Raw genomic sequence first — 13,880 nt, forward strand, 5'->3', positions numbered from 1 at the left:
CAGGGATTGGGCCTAGTCGGTAGTCGCCTGAAGGTAAATTGAATTCCTTTTCAATATGTGGAATATGGATTAAATTTTGGGTTTAAGTTTTAACCTAACGTCAATTCGTCAAACTCAAGTCAACATTTAATATATATATATATATATATATATATATATATATATATATATATATATATATATATATATATCACTTTATACACCTACGGTGCGGTTCGGTTTTGGTGGACCGGTTTTTGGATAAAAACCGCACCGCACCGTTGACCTTCGGTTTTTGCAAAAACGAAATCCACACCATTGGTTTTTGCATCGGTTTCTGTTTTTCGATTGCGGTTTCATCGGTTTTTTTTAGTCGGTTCGGTTTTTGCTCACCCCTAGATTCACCTATCACTCTAGAATACAAGATACAAAATGACCTAGCATGCATCCCTATTTATACTTGAGGGATCAGACCTAAAACCCTAATGGCCAAGCCCGTTGGCACATGAAAGGTGTCAACCAATCACAATCCGCCATGCAGCATCTTCTGGAACATTCATCCATGTCATACAACCCATGAGCATCAGTAACACACATGATGAAGCACCTTGTGCCATAGTGGAGCAACATGATGTATAAGTGGCGCATCATGAACACTAATGGCCCAAAAACCATCATGGTGGCACAACATGGAGTAATTCTTGTGCAATACCAACTTTTGAGCATCCTTGAACTATTTTGAGCATCATAGAGGACTTCATAGTATACTTGGCTCATCAAGGACCAAGATGGTCCAACCTGCGCCATCATGGTGCAACATGAATATGGATTGTGCAAGAGACTTCAAGTGTGGCGCAAGAACATCAATATTGGAGCAAGAATACCACCATGGCGCAACAAGAACATGCATGGTGCAACAAGGCCATGCATGGCACAAGAGCAATCACCATGGCGCAAGAGAAGTACCCCTTGGCGCAAGAGGGAGTATCATGGCGCAAGAAGAGATGCCATGGCGCAAGAGCATCGTTCTTGGCCCATCCCTTTAACATATGGCGCAACAAAGTTCCCTTGTTTCTTTATATAATTACCAAGTGCTCCAAACCTTTTCCAGTTGCTCTAAACCCCCTTATGTATGATCTGTTCCTTTGTCCGACAATCTATTCCTTTCTTAGATTACTCGTTCCTTTTACACATGTTTCATGAACCCCAAGTGCTCCATTGAGTTCCAAGTGCTCCAAATGCTCCATGAACATGATCCAAATGATTGAGTCACATTTAACAGTTTCATCTAACTAAACGAAAGTCTACTAAATTAGCTACTCATGGTAGAAAGTAAACACACAAAATCATAAAAAAGTGACATGATTGAACTAATGCAAACCGATTACGATGTGTGATCATCGAATACTCAATCTTCAAACGTTCTTTCTCCCAAAAGATTGTTTTTCGTTCTTCTCTGGCATCCGATTTCGACTATTACTCCAGAAAATCAGATCCCAACCTCTCTAAAAAACTCCCAAAATAGATTGTGCAAAGGAGTATTTATAGTTTCCTTAAATCGTCCCTCACATCGTGAAAATAAGGGTCTCACGTCGTGAGTTTAGTATCAATCCTTATCTGGCAAGGAAACTTGGCTTCCACATAATAGTCTTCTAGAATTTTTGCTTCTCGCGTCGTAGGGTTATAAGGCTCACGTTGTCAGCTTCCTTCTTTCGTAAATGATCAGGAATTTCCTCATAAACACGACGTGTTGCTCTATTGTCATGTCGTGGGAGTGTCTTTGCTTGGTTCTTCTTCTTTTTAAGCTCCATTAAGCTACCGTTTCAGCTCCGGTCCTTCCAGGTTCCAGTATTTGTCACTTCTGGTCATTTTTCTTCAAGAATGTCCTATTTGGCTGCAAAATGTAATTTAATTCAATAAGTATCAAATATCTTTTCAATTATCCAAAATATTGATGGGTTTTGAGCATAACAACATATGCTATGTGTCCATGCAACCCTAAATTAATTGGATCTAAGTTTTCTCTAATTGAACATGCAAACAATGAACACGATACAAGAAACCCTAGGATCTATGTATTATAATCGGAATTCACAGAATAACAAGGTTAGAATTCATACATTTATTGTTATATTGTAATAACAATGATTCCTTGTAGATCTCAAACTTTGAGAGCAAGTGTCACAAGTGTCACACCTCTAATGGCTCACAAACACACTTAACTAGAAGATGATTGTGAGAAGGAGGAAGAAGGAGGAGATTTTCGGATTCTTTCTCTTAGAATTGAAAATGCCAAAATCCTTAATGGTGAGGTCTTTATATAGTGCAACAAGGATGCTTATGGATAACCATAATCTGAATAAAATATCATTATTTCAAATATGGTAATTATCCACATCCTTTAATTATCCATATATGATAAGATATTCTAAAATTCTAGAATTATCTTACATATATCTAACAATTTCATCCACCACCTTCCCTAGGAAGGTTCTGGACTCTTTTGTTCAACTATTGAACAATTGCACTTTAGTCCCTACATTTTCAATTAATTCCTTTAATCCCAAAATTAATTTCAAATCAATTTCTGATTAAATATCAATCAATAATATGATTTCTAATTAATTTATTATTTCCATAACATATTAATAAATCATCTATATCAATTTATTATTCCAAACAATAAATTCTTCCCCTTTCTCAACTAATCATCATGTCTAGTTGTTAGTGTGAAGGCAGCCCAAAAGGACTTTGCTACTATTAATTCAAGTACACACCAAATATAGTTATGGGCTTAGACACCTAATCCAATAAATATAACTTAAAATATATTAAAATAATGCCTCAATATATGTATAAATATGACAATATCAGCAGCACCATCAACGGTCAAGAAGTCTAAGAGCTAGAAACTCTATAAAAAGACATGAGAGTTACGGTTATCACCTACGGTGGAAAGGTAACATGCAAATTCATTATATAAATCCTTGTTTTGTTAATGATTCCAGGACGTAATCATCCTAAGGGGAAGATAATTGTAACGCCCGCAAATTTCGGCCAATCAATTTAGAGATAATAGGTGTTAAAATTGACTTTTTGATAGAAGATTATTTAGGATAAATAATCCTAACCAATTTATAGTATGCGTGGCACATGTTCTAAACATGCATACTATGCTTCTCTATGGTCCTTCCTTTGTGAATATATCGATTGGACATTATTCCAATGATACTCATTTCACAATTCCAAATTCTTATTAGAACATATATGAATTCCAAATTCTTTTCACTTCTAAATGTGTTAGAATTCAACCTTACATGCAATATCCTTTTGTGATGACGTGGCATCAAAGTCACCGAGACTTAGCCAATGATGTCACAAAATACTCCACCAAAACTTTGTTACTTAAAAAAGTTTCATGGTTATGAAGTCTCAAATTCAAGATACAGTTCTTGAACACCTTCCTTGCATTAACGTTTCTATCTCACATGTAGATTCTAATCATCAACTCCCATTATGGAAACATTTCCATATTCCCATATGACTATTAATTATGATCAGAATTATCCCAATCTGAAACATGTCACTATGGTCCTTCCAAATTTATACTTCCAACTGTCCACAAGTAACCAATCTTTAGCGAACCTCAGATTGTCCTTTAACAGTTGTTTAACAACTCTAGTCATATCCAGTTCTAGTCATTTTCCCTCTTAATGCTCTAGGAATTTGAAAAATCAGAACAAATGAATATTATATCATATGTGATCAATCCTATATCTGAAGCATATGGGATTCGATACATAATGTCTTACATAAAGACATGATACTTGATCAGTCTCTTGCTATAATATTTCCGTATATCGAATTTCCTATGTTGAATTATTTCAACACGATATTCATATATGTACAAGACTAAGTTTTATTAAACCTTTCAATCTAAACTTTTAGATTTGAAATGAAGTATAAGTGCCTTCTCCCCTAAATCCTTATGTAGTGAAACAATTACCAAACTTTGTAATTTGCAAATTTTCAAACTTCATTTCCTGCAAATAGTATTGCTAACTTGCAATACTTAGCATAACAATTATGCTCCCACTAGCATAACAATTATGCTCTCACTTGCATAACGATTATGCTCCCACTAGCTTTGACATATACCCAGAAATCAACTGGACTTTTAGAAATCAATACCCTTTGACATTCTTACTAAAGTTCAAATTTCTGATACGTGATGTTTCGATTAGTCCTCGACTAGACTTCTCAAGCTTGTACACCTTTCATTAGATAGCATATGTGTGTGTTTAAACCCATTCATAACTTACAACTATAAGTCCTGAATGTTCAAACTATTTCTTGCCATTTCTCACAATTCGAACTATGAAAAGAGATGCTGTAATCATATACGAATTTTGAGAACACAATTATCACAACTGCTAACCATAACGATAGTAATCATATATAAAATCTACTATCGAAAGTGTTTCCTCATGATCATTTTCATGAATTAGAGCGAAACCTTTTGCCACCTAGATTTTATGGTGTATATGTTCCCATCCATATGAATTTGTCACTTCAAACCTACAATCATAAGATAAGGTTGAGGACAAAACCAAAATCAAATTTAGGTTTTCTTTCATGGACAAAACTTTACTAGTTCTTAATTTATTTCCTTCTGGTAGCACAAAGGCCTACCAATGCTTCCATGTTGTTAAGCAACTCACTTCCATTGAATAATGTACCATTACTGACCAATGTGCATGCCTTTTGCAGTCTAATGAGAACCATAGAACTCACAAGCTTTGCCAACTCAACTGGAAGATGCACAAAAATAATATTGTGTCAACTTAACACGATAGTTTATCAACCTCAGGTCGTGTGCTAGTGATAACTAACAGGTTTATTCTTGATTGACTCTTGAAACCTCTCTAAGATCAATAAGACTCCCACTGACTTCTTGACATATAAGTTTCTTTCTTCAAGAAACATTCCTTGAAAAACAAAAACAAATATTCAAAAGTTAGTGTGGATTCTTGTCAAGAAAACACTTCATTGAATTGGTCTTAGTTTATCTTTGTTTTAACCAAAACATCACAACTACCACTTTCAAATGTGCTAGAGTAAGAAAACATTTCTACTCCACATTTCATGAGGTGTTATAAACCTACTTAGTTTGAAATAAGGTTCAAGATACGATTTGTATGACTCTAAATTCGATTAGAAAACGAAGTATGACTCATCTCTCGATTAAACCATTTCAACAATATTTGATTCCTCTTCTTAGTCGAATCAATCTCACTAAGATGTTCTTCGAGGATCAATGGCGACAAGGTTCCACAATCATTAAGATGATCATAAAACATGATACTAAAGTATTCTCCTTTCCTTTTAGATTGGAGAAACCTTTATCTTTCTACCTATTAGATTCCTCATATTCGTTCTGTCACTCTTAGAAATCTTTTCAAAGTATCAGAATTATGTTTAATCTTATAAACATAACCATAATTACTAAACCATCAGTAAATCATGACGAATAGACTTATCATCTTTTGTGGTGGATCTTGGATAGTCCATATCAACATGTACTATATCCATTAGTCCTTCACTTTGACTCACATAAACATATGATCAACGAATCAGTCTTAATCTTCCAACGATCAAGATTCTCATACATCATACAATTCAAATTGTATGACTCCAGGTTTCTATCCCACTGAAACTTGGGTGATGAGAATTCCTTTTCACTAGGTTGATTATGACATTTCCATAAATGATACAAATAAGAATCAAATCCGCATTTAACATTGCTAATAATAGAAATATAACCACCAATTTTCATAAATTCCATTGCAAGGAAATATAGAGTAAATAAATTAAAAATTCACTTTATTGATAATAAGCGGAAAATTTTTGTCTTTACAATGCAAATATATGAAAACTATGTTTCTACATATTTCCTAAGCAATCTAATAACTCCTAAGCAACAGCTCTTCTAACTCCGTAAGCAATCACTGCTTCATTCTGGTCAGCGGTGGAACAAATTCATGGATTATGCAAAAACATTCATCTCGTCTAGATGTACTTCAAATGCACAACATTCCTCCAAAGGTATTATTATTTCATAAAACATACTTTGAATGTACAACACCACTTTATAGGTATTAATACACTATTTGCGATATCACTTGATATGTATTATTTTACGATATACATCGATCGTTATTTATGAAGTTATCAATGTCAACTATCGTAAGTCTCCTTATCACCCCGAAACATTACATGCTAGTTCTAATATCGTAGTCATACGCTTAGAATCCTGAACACATAAGGTTTCAAGATCCGGTCGGCAACAGACCATAGATCCGCACAAATAATGGCATATATGTCAAACATATAGCATTTAGCACATAAAAGCATTTTAGGCATCTTTCCTAAAATATAGTAGTGCTCGTGTCTAAAATATGGTAGACACTCATCTCACGATCATCGCTTAGCATTCTAAGTTTAAGTCTAGAAATCCTACAAATTCCTAGTTCGCTTAAACTAATGCTCTGATACCAACTGTGACATCCCCATTTTCACGGCCAGGAAATACCGATTTTGTTTATGCTTTTATAATAAAATCAGAGTAATCTTTCAAATAAAAGTGATGCGGAATTTGTTCCCAAAACAAAATATGATAAAAATTTATCAAAGCATTTCTTAAAGAAATGTATTTTCATTTCATTACAAACTTGGGATGTCAACATCGATACAGATCAAAAGCATAAATAGTACAATATAGGCCTTACAACATTTACTTACATCTACTGGCCTATAATCCAAAATCCCTCATCATCATCCAATTATGCTCTTGTTCCACTACCTGTAATAAAGAAAGCTGAGCACATAGGGTTTTCAACCCACAATAAATAAATTTATTAATTTCATCAACCAACAATAAATTTATTAATTTTATCAACCAACAATAACCCTGATTATCCGTTCCCGTTATCCTCACTTTACGTCCCTAAACACCTATCATAAGGGACCTAGCCTAAGGATCATCATCGGGATGGACAATACTGCTAAGGGGATTCCTCAGCCATATATGTCCTTAAGGCAACCATGAGGGGGATGGAGTACACCGGTGAACACATCGTTCACAAACACCTACAAGTTGCGAGCCTACTAGCGTTCCACTGGACTGTCTAGAAAGGTTCGTGGTCGTCATCTATACTCCACTAGATGACTGGAACATCAACAACTTCGAGGCCTCTCATCATTTTTATTTCATCACACATCAACTATTTCATCTACCCATGTTTTACCCAACATATTTGTAGATAAAAATACATATACAGTTTAAATCATTCTAAACATGTATAAAACATCCATTCAACATCTATCTCAAATAAACAAACAATATATATACACATAGCACGTATTTAATATAAAATACTTCATATCTATGTGTAAGATAAAAGTGACTATACACTCACTCGATAAGATGGTGATTGGACGTCACTTCGTTCCTTAAAACAATCTTTTTCGATGAAACCGGGAGGTTTGCTCAAAAATCGGACTCTGTGCGGGTAGAGTTTCAACTCGAAAAACTCTTTTTCTCGCAGACTTCGGGCTCTCCGGGGCTTTCTTCTAGTGCTAGGAAGGTACCCTAGGCTTCGGGGGGTGTAGTGTAGCTTAAGAGAAAGTATAGGGTGAAAGGAATGAAAATTTTGTAAAATAATTCGGGGCAGGCTCGCACCCCTTTTATAGGTGGCCGAAGCCTCTCATTACGTCGGGCGTAACTTTGGTACGCGGGGCGTACTGCTGTATGCTGAGCGTACCTTCGTACGCTGCGCGGAGGAGCGGGGGTACTTCGGACGTGTCATCAACGTGTGAAGCATGCGAAGGGTGTGTCGTGGCCACTTCTGGACCAAGCAAAATGTGAAACCGATGGGCGTAAGAACCTCGTACGCTGGGCGTACCCCTTCGTACGCTGGGCGTTCCTTCGAATAAGCTTTAAAGTGTGTGCCTCGAACTTCAAAAATTCATAACTTTCGCATACAAGCTCCATTTTCGACGTTCTTTATGTCCACGTGTAGGTAAGACCGTGATCTACAACTTTCGTTTAGACTCCGTCAGCTAATTTTGACTTTATTTTTTAAGTTATATTTTTAACAGGCCGGGACAGGAAAAATCCGTTAAAAATTCATAACTTCTTCATCCGACGTCCGTTTTTGTCTGTCTTTTTACCGTTGAACTACTATCGACGAGATATTCGATTCTCGTTTAGGTTGTGTCGCCTAAAAATCGCTTGATCTATAATTCGAATTCTGGGCTGCTTACTGTTAAGCCAAATCTCAGAAAATTCATAACTTCCTCATACGAAGTCAGATTTGGACATTCTTTTTATGCACGCTCTCGGTTTAACGTATACTATGACTTTCATTTAGATCGCTAAGGCTAAAAAGCACTTTATCGTAAACTCACTTTTTACGTCACACAACGTCGTGTCGGTTCTGTCGCGAAACTTCGACAGGTCATAACTTCTTCGTTATAACTCGGATTTCAGCGTTCTTTATATCTCCGGAATCCTTGTTACGACCACTACAACTTTCTTTGTAGATATCAGGTTTGTTTAACATTTTACTTTTTACGCTTATTTTTATCCTTAATTTATTATATCATCATAATTAAATATAAGGTACATAAATTCACATAATTCATTCTTATTACTTCAAAACGCGTTACAATAGTTGACCCAGACTATTACATCATCTTTAATGCTTAGCCCAGAAACACGGGCATTACAATTCTCTCCCCCTTAGGATGATTCCGTCCCCGGAATCATACATCAGCAAACAAATGCGGATAGCGACTCATCATGTCACTCTCTATTTCCCAGGTGAGATTTGGCCCATTCATATGTTTCCATCGCACAAGCACTAAATCGACCACCTTGCGTCGCAACTTCTTAGTCTTACGGTCAACGATTGCCTCTGGTTCTTCAATTAGCCTCTTGCTTTCATCCATCCTTAACTCAGAAATTGGAATTATGCCGGGAACTTCTCCCGTGAACTTCCTCAAATAACACACGTGGAAAGTGTTATGAATACCATCTAGTTCTTCTGGTAGTTCTAGCTTGTAAGTTTGGTTCCCAATCCTCTGAAGAACTTTAAACAGTCCAATAAACCTTGGACTCAACATTCCCCTTTTACCAAATCTTATAAGTCCCTTCCATGGCGAGACTTTAAGTAAAACCGAATCTCCAACTTCGAATGTCATCGGTTGTCTTTTCTTATCAGCATAGCTCTTTTGACGATCCTGAGCTACTAACATCCTTTCCCTAATCACTTTCAGCTATTCAGCAGTCTGATGAACTATCTTGGGTCCCATAAACTTCTTTTCTCCAGCTTCAAGCCAACATGACGGCGTTCGACACTTTTGTCCATACAAAGCTTGATAAGGTGTCATCTTGATGCTCGAGTGAAACTATTATTGTAAGAAAATTCTACCAGAGGTAAATGTTCATCCCAGTTACCTTGGAATTCCATAGTACATGCTCTTAGCATATCCTCCAATGTTTGAATCGTTCGTTCGCTCTGACCATCGGTTTGCGAATGGTAGGTTGTACTTAGACACAACTTCATACCCAATTACTCTTGTAGACTTCTCCAAAACCTTGACGTGAAATGACTATCACGATCTGATACAATCGTTAAAGGAACACCGTGAAATCTTACTATCTCCTTCACGTAAGCATTTGCAAGTTTATCCATAGACCATTTTTCATTGGCTGCTATGAAGTGTGCACTTTTATCATCTAATTAATGTGTTGGTTAACCATACACACTCCATTAATCAATAATAATTTACTAGACACCCATTGCCAACAATATTAATCCCATATTAGTGTGCCGGTTAACCACACACGCTCCACTAATGACCAATAAGGTGCAATGTGCAATTTCATGGGTTAGCATCAAATTTACATTTTTTTCCAAAAGTAACTAAGAGTGGGATTTTAGAAAATAGTTTAGTTACTTTATCATTACACTTTTAATGAGGATTAATTGTCCTATCAAACCCGTTCGACTAACGAACCTCCACCATACAAGAGAGCGGTGGGTAAGAATGGACACCCAATGACGGTCATTTTACAGGCCACTTCCTTAAACTCTTCTTATAGTGTGACTTCGTGAATGAGGCGTATTAGCGATTCGACTGACCTTTTCTTATACATATAGTAAATATTAAACTTTTAATCTTACATATAGTATAGGGTGTATTTTAAGCATTTTAAAATACGAAGGGTTTAATCTTTTAATAAATTAAATTTAAACAAATTATGGATTTATTAATTATCCTTTAATTAATCAATTAATTAAATTATTAATAAAATCCATAAGGATCAATTTTAGGGTTTGCATTTTAAATTTAAAAAAAAAAAACCCTTTTAATTTTAAATTTCAAACAACCCCAAAAAAAATTATTATTTAGTAACAAAGTATGGATAAATTAATTATCCTTTAATTAATCAATTAGTTAAATTACTAATCATATCCATAAGGATAATTATAATAAAATAAAATAAACATTATCCAATTCATAATTATCTCCTAACATTAAGGTTATATTTAATTATCTAATATTACCAAATAATTGAATTATGGCGGATAAAATAAGAGAAAATTACCAAATATCAACCAAATAAATGAAGTTAGGCAAGAAAATCCGAAATCAGGATCTGACAGTGCAACTCGTCGAGTTGCATGTCAACTCGTCGTGTTCAAAGACCAACTCGACAAGTTCGATGAACAGAATGTCGATTATGTTCCCTTCTCCTTTGAACAAGTTCACAATTACATCAATTCAATAGAAAACTAATCCTAGAATCTGATACCACTGATGGGTTTTGAGCATAACAATATATCATATGTGTGCATGCAACCTAAATTGATTGGATCTAAGTTTTCTCTAATTGAACATGCAAACAATGAACACAATACAAGAAACCCTAGGATCTATGTATTATAATCGAAATTTACAGAATAACAAGGTTAGAATTCATACATTTATTGTTATATTGTAATAACAATGACTCCTTGTAGATCTCGAACTTTGAGAGCAAGTGTCACAAGTGTCACACCTCTAATGGCTCACAATCACACTTAACAAGAAGATAACTATGAGAAGGAGGAAGAAGGAGAAGATTTTCAGATTCTTTCTCTTAGAATTGAAAATGCCAAAATCCTTAATGGTGAGGTCTTTATATAGTGCAACAAGGATGCTTATGGATAACCCTAATCTGAATAAAATATCATTATTTCAAATATGGTAATTATCCACATCCTTTAATTATCCATATATGATAAGATAGTCTAGAAATTCTAGAATTATCTTACATATATCTAAAAATTTCATCCACCACCTTCCCTAGGAAGGTTCTGGACTCTTTTGTTCAACTATTGAACAATTGCACTTTAGTCCCTGCACTTTCAATTAATTCTTTTAATCCCAAAATTAATTCCAAATCAATTTCTGATTAAATATTAATCAATAATATGCTTTCTAATTAATATATTATTTCCATAACATATTAATAAATCATCTATATCAATGTATTATTCCAAACAATAAATTCTTCCTCTTTCTCAATTAATCATCTTGTCTAGTTGTTAGTGTGAAGGCAACCCAAAAAGACTTTGCTACTATCAATTCAAGGACATACCAAATATAGTTATGGGCTTAGACACCTAATCCAAAAATATAACTTAAAATATATTAAAATAATGCCTCAATATATGTATAAATATGGCAATATCAGCAGCACCATCAACGGTTAAGAAGTCTAAGAGCTAGAAACTCGATAAAAAGACATGAGAGTTATGGTTATCACCTAGGATGGAAAGGTAATATGCAGATTCATTATATAAAGCCTTGTGTTGTTAATGATTCCAGGACGTAATCATCCTAAGGGGAAGATAATTGTAATGCCCGCAAATTCCGGCCAATTAATTTAGAGATAATAAGTGTTAAAATTGACCTTTTGATAGAAGATTATTTAGGATAAATAATCCTAACCAATTTATAGTATGTGTGACACATATTCCGTACATATAAAGAACACTAAAATCCGACTTCGTATGAAGAAGTTATGCTTCATCGAAGTTTCACGATTAAACTGGCATGGCTCTGCGTATCGTAAAAAGTGAATTTTCGATGGATTACTTTTTAGACTAAGTGATCCAAACGAAAGTCGTAGTAGTCGTTAAACCGAGAGCCTGTATACAGATAACGTCCAAATTTGGTTTCGTAATAGGAAATTATGATTTTTTGAAGTTTCAACGCAACAGTATACGGCTCAGAAACCTCGGCTGAAACCCAATCATGTAGACCTGTGACATCCGATCCCGATCCTTAACCAATGTTCTGCTTCATAGGGGTCCCTATTATATTAAATATCACATAATCGTCATCACCTATCCCAAAAGTCCTTTGATGCAAACAGGTTCCTGATAAACTAAATCCTTATCTTTATGAGACAACACCTAACATAGAAGGCACCTTCCTTCGTGTTCTAATGTGGTATAACCACCTTATTGTGGGCATCATTTCTAGCTATAGGGTATTTAATCTTAATAACGGTTTCAAACTGTTTGTCGATTGCCTTGGTCATCTTCTTCTTCAATTTGACAACTAAATTCGGATACTACATCGAGCTTACTTCACAAATTTACCTTAGTCGGACTCGATTTGTTATGACCAATGAGGTTGGAATAACATGTATTTTCTTAGTCATCACCGAAACAATGGTAATAACAGATGTACCGGAAAACAAATTTATAGTGTTATCCATACTATCAACCTAACTATCAGTGCCTCAGTAACTTTGTGATTCTTCCTGATCTAAGTGTAAGTCATGTGCTTCGGGTAGTATAGGCCTTTACTACCTTTCACACCTACTCATACTTGTCCTAAAAATTGTCTCGCAGTTTCGAAGTCACTTCCGAAACTACACACGATAACCACCAAACACACACACACACACACACACACATATATATATATATATATATATATATATATATGTGTGTGTGTGTGTGTGTGTCCCATGTGCACATACAACAGGTTTCTTAAACTTACTAGAGCTTTGCATCTTTATCGATGCTTCATCTACGAATATATGCCCTATCAAACATATATTAAATTTACTAAATTCTCTTTCTAAGATTCCTTCCTACTTTACCATACTATTAACTGAGGAAGAACTTCTACAACTATTAACCAACTATCGGACGAATATGATTACATGCCTCTAAAATCAAACAGTATGTCGGCTGAAAGATCCGACACTACGACGGTTAAACTCAGACAAGAGTTGCGCAATAGCGCCAAATCAGACAATAAAAAACTATTAAATTGTGGGAGCACGTAACCTAATGTATTTATCAGATAACTAACTAATATCAATATAGGTTTTAAGCAACAATTAACAAGCAAATTTCCTAGGATATAAGGCATCTTAAGTATTAGGCAATTCTAATCTACAATTCCTGAAAAGATCCATAGTTTATATACTAGCACAAATTTCACATATCATAACAATATGGATATTCCGGGAATCACTTTCCTTTATGAGCTTTGGCTGACTGTACATATCACATTATTTTCTTTTGAATAAAGTTCTTTTTCTAAACATATTTGTTAAGATATTCAGATCCTTGGTTTGAGTCTGGAATCATACGAGTGTTCATCCAGTTCACTTAAACCAAAGCTCTGATACCAACTTGTTACGTCCCGATTTTCGACCCAAAATTTTCATTTTTATTTATTCAAAACTGTCACACCCCGTTAAAGCGAAAACATGAAGGGTGACAGACTAAGGTCTCATAGCACAAGGTAAATAGGAGTACCAACCA

At 35.0% G+C, this 13,880-nt stretch overlaps 1 pseudogene; it reads left to right on the plus strand.

The window, feature by feature from the left end:
- Window positions 1-767: 767 nt before the first annotated feature.
- LOC145114257 (putative pentatricopeptide repeat-containing protein At1g64310 pseudogene) overlaps window positions 768-13,880 on the plus strand; it is a 28,145-nt pseudogene continuing 15,032 nt past the window's right edge.

The sequence above is a fragment of the Lactuca virosa genome, chromosome 5 (assembly GCF_052849685.1).
Source record: "Lactuca virosa cultivar CGN04683 chromosome 5, Lactuca_virosa_CGN04683_v6, whole genome shotgun sequence".
Lineage (NCBI taxonomy): Eukaryota > Viridiplantae > Streptophyta > Magnoliopsida > Asterales > Asteraceae > Lactuca > Lactuca virosa.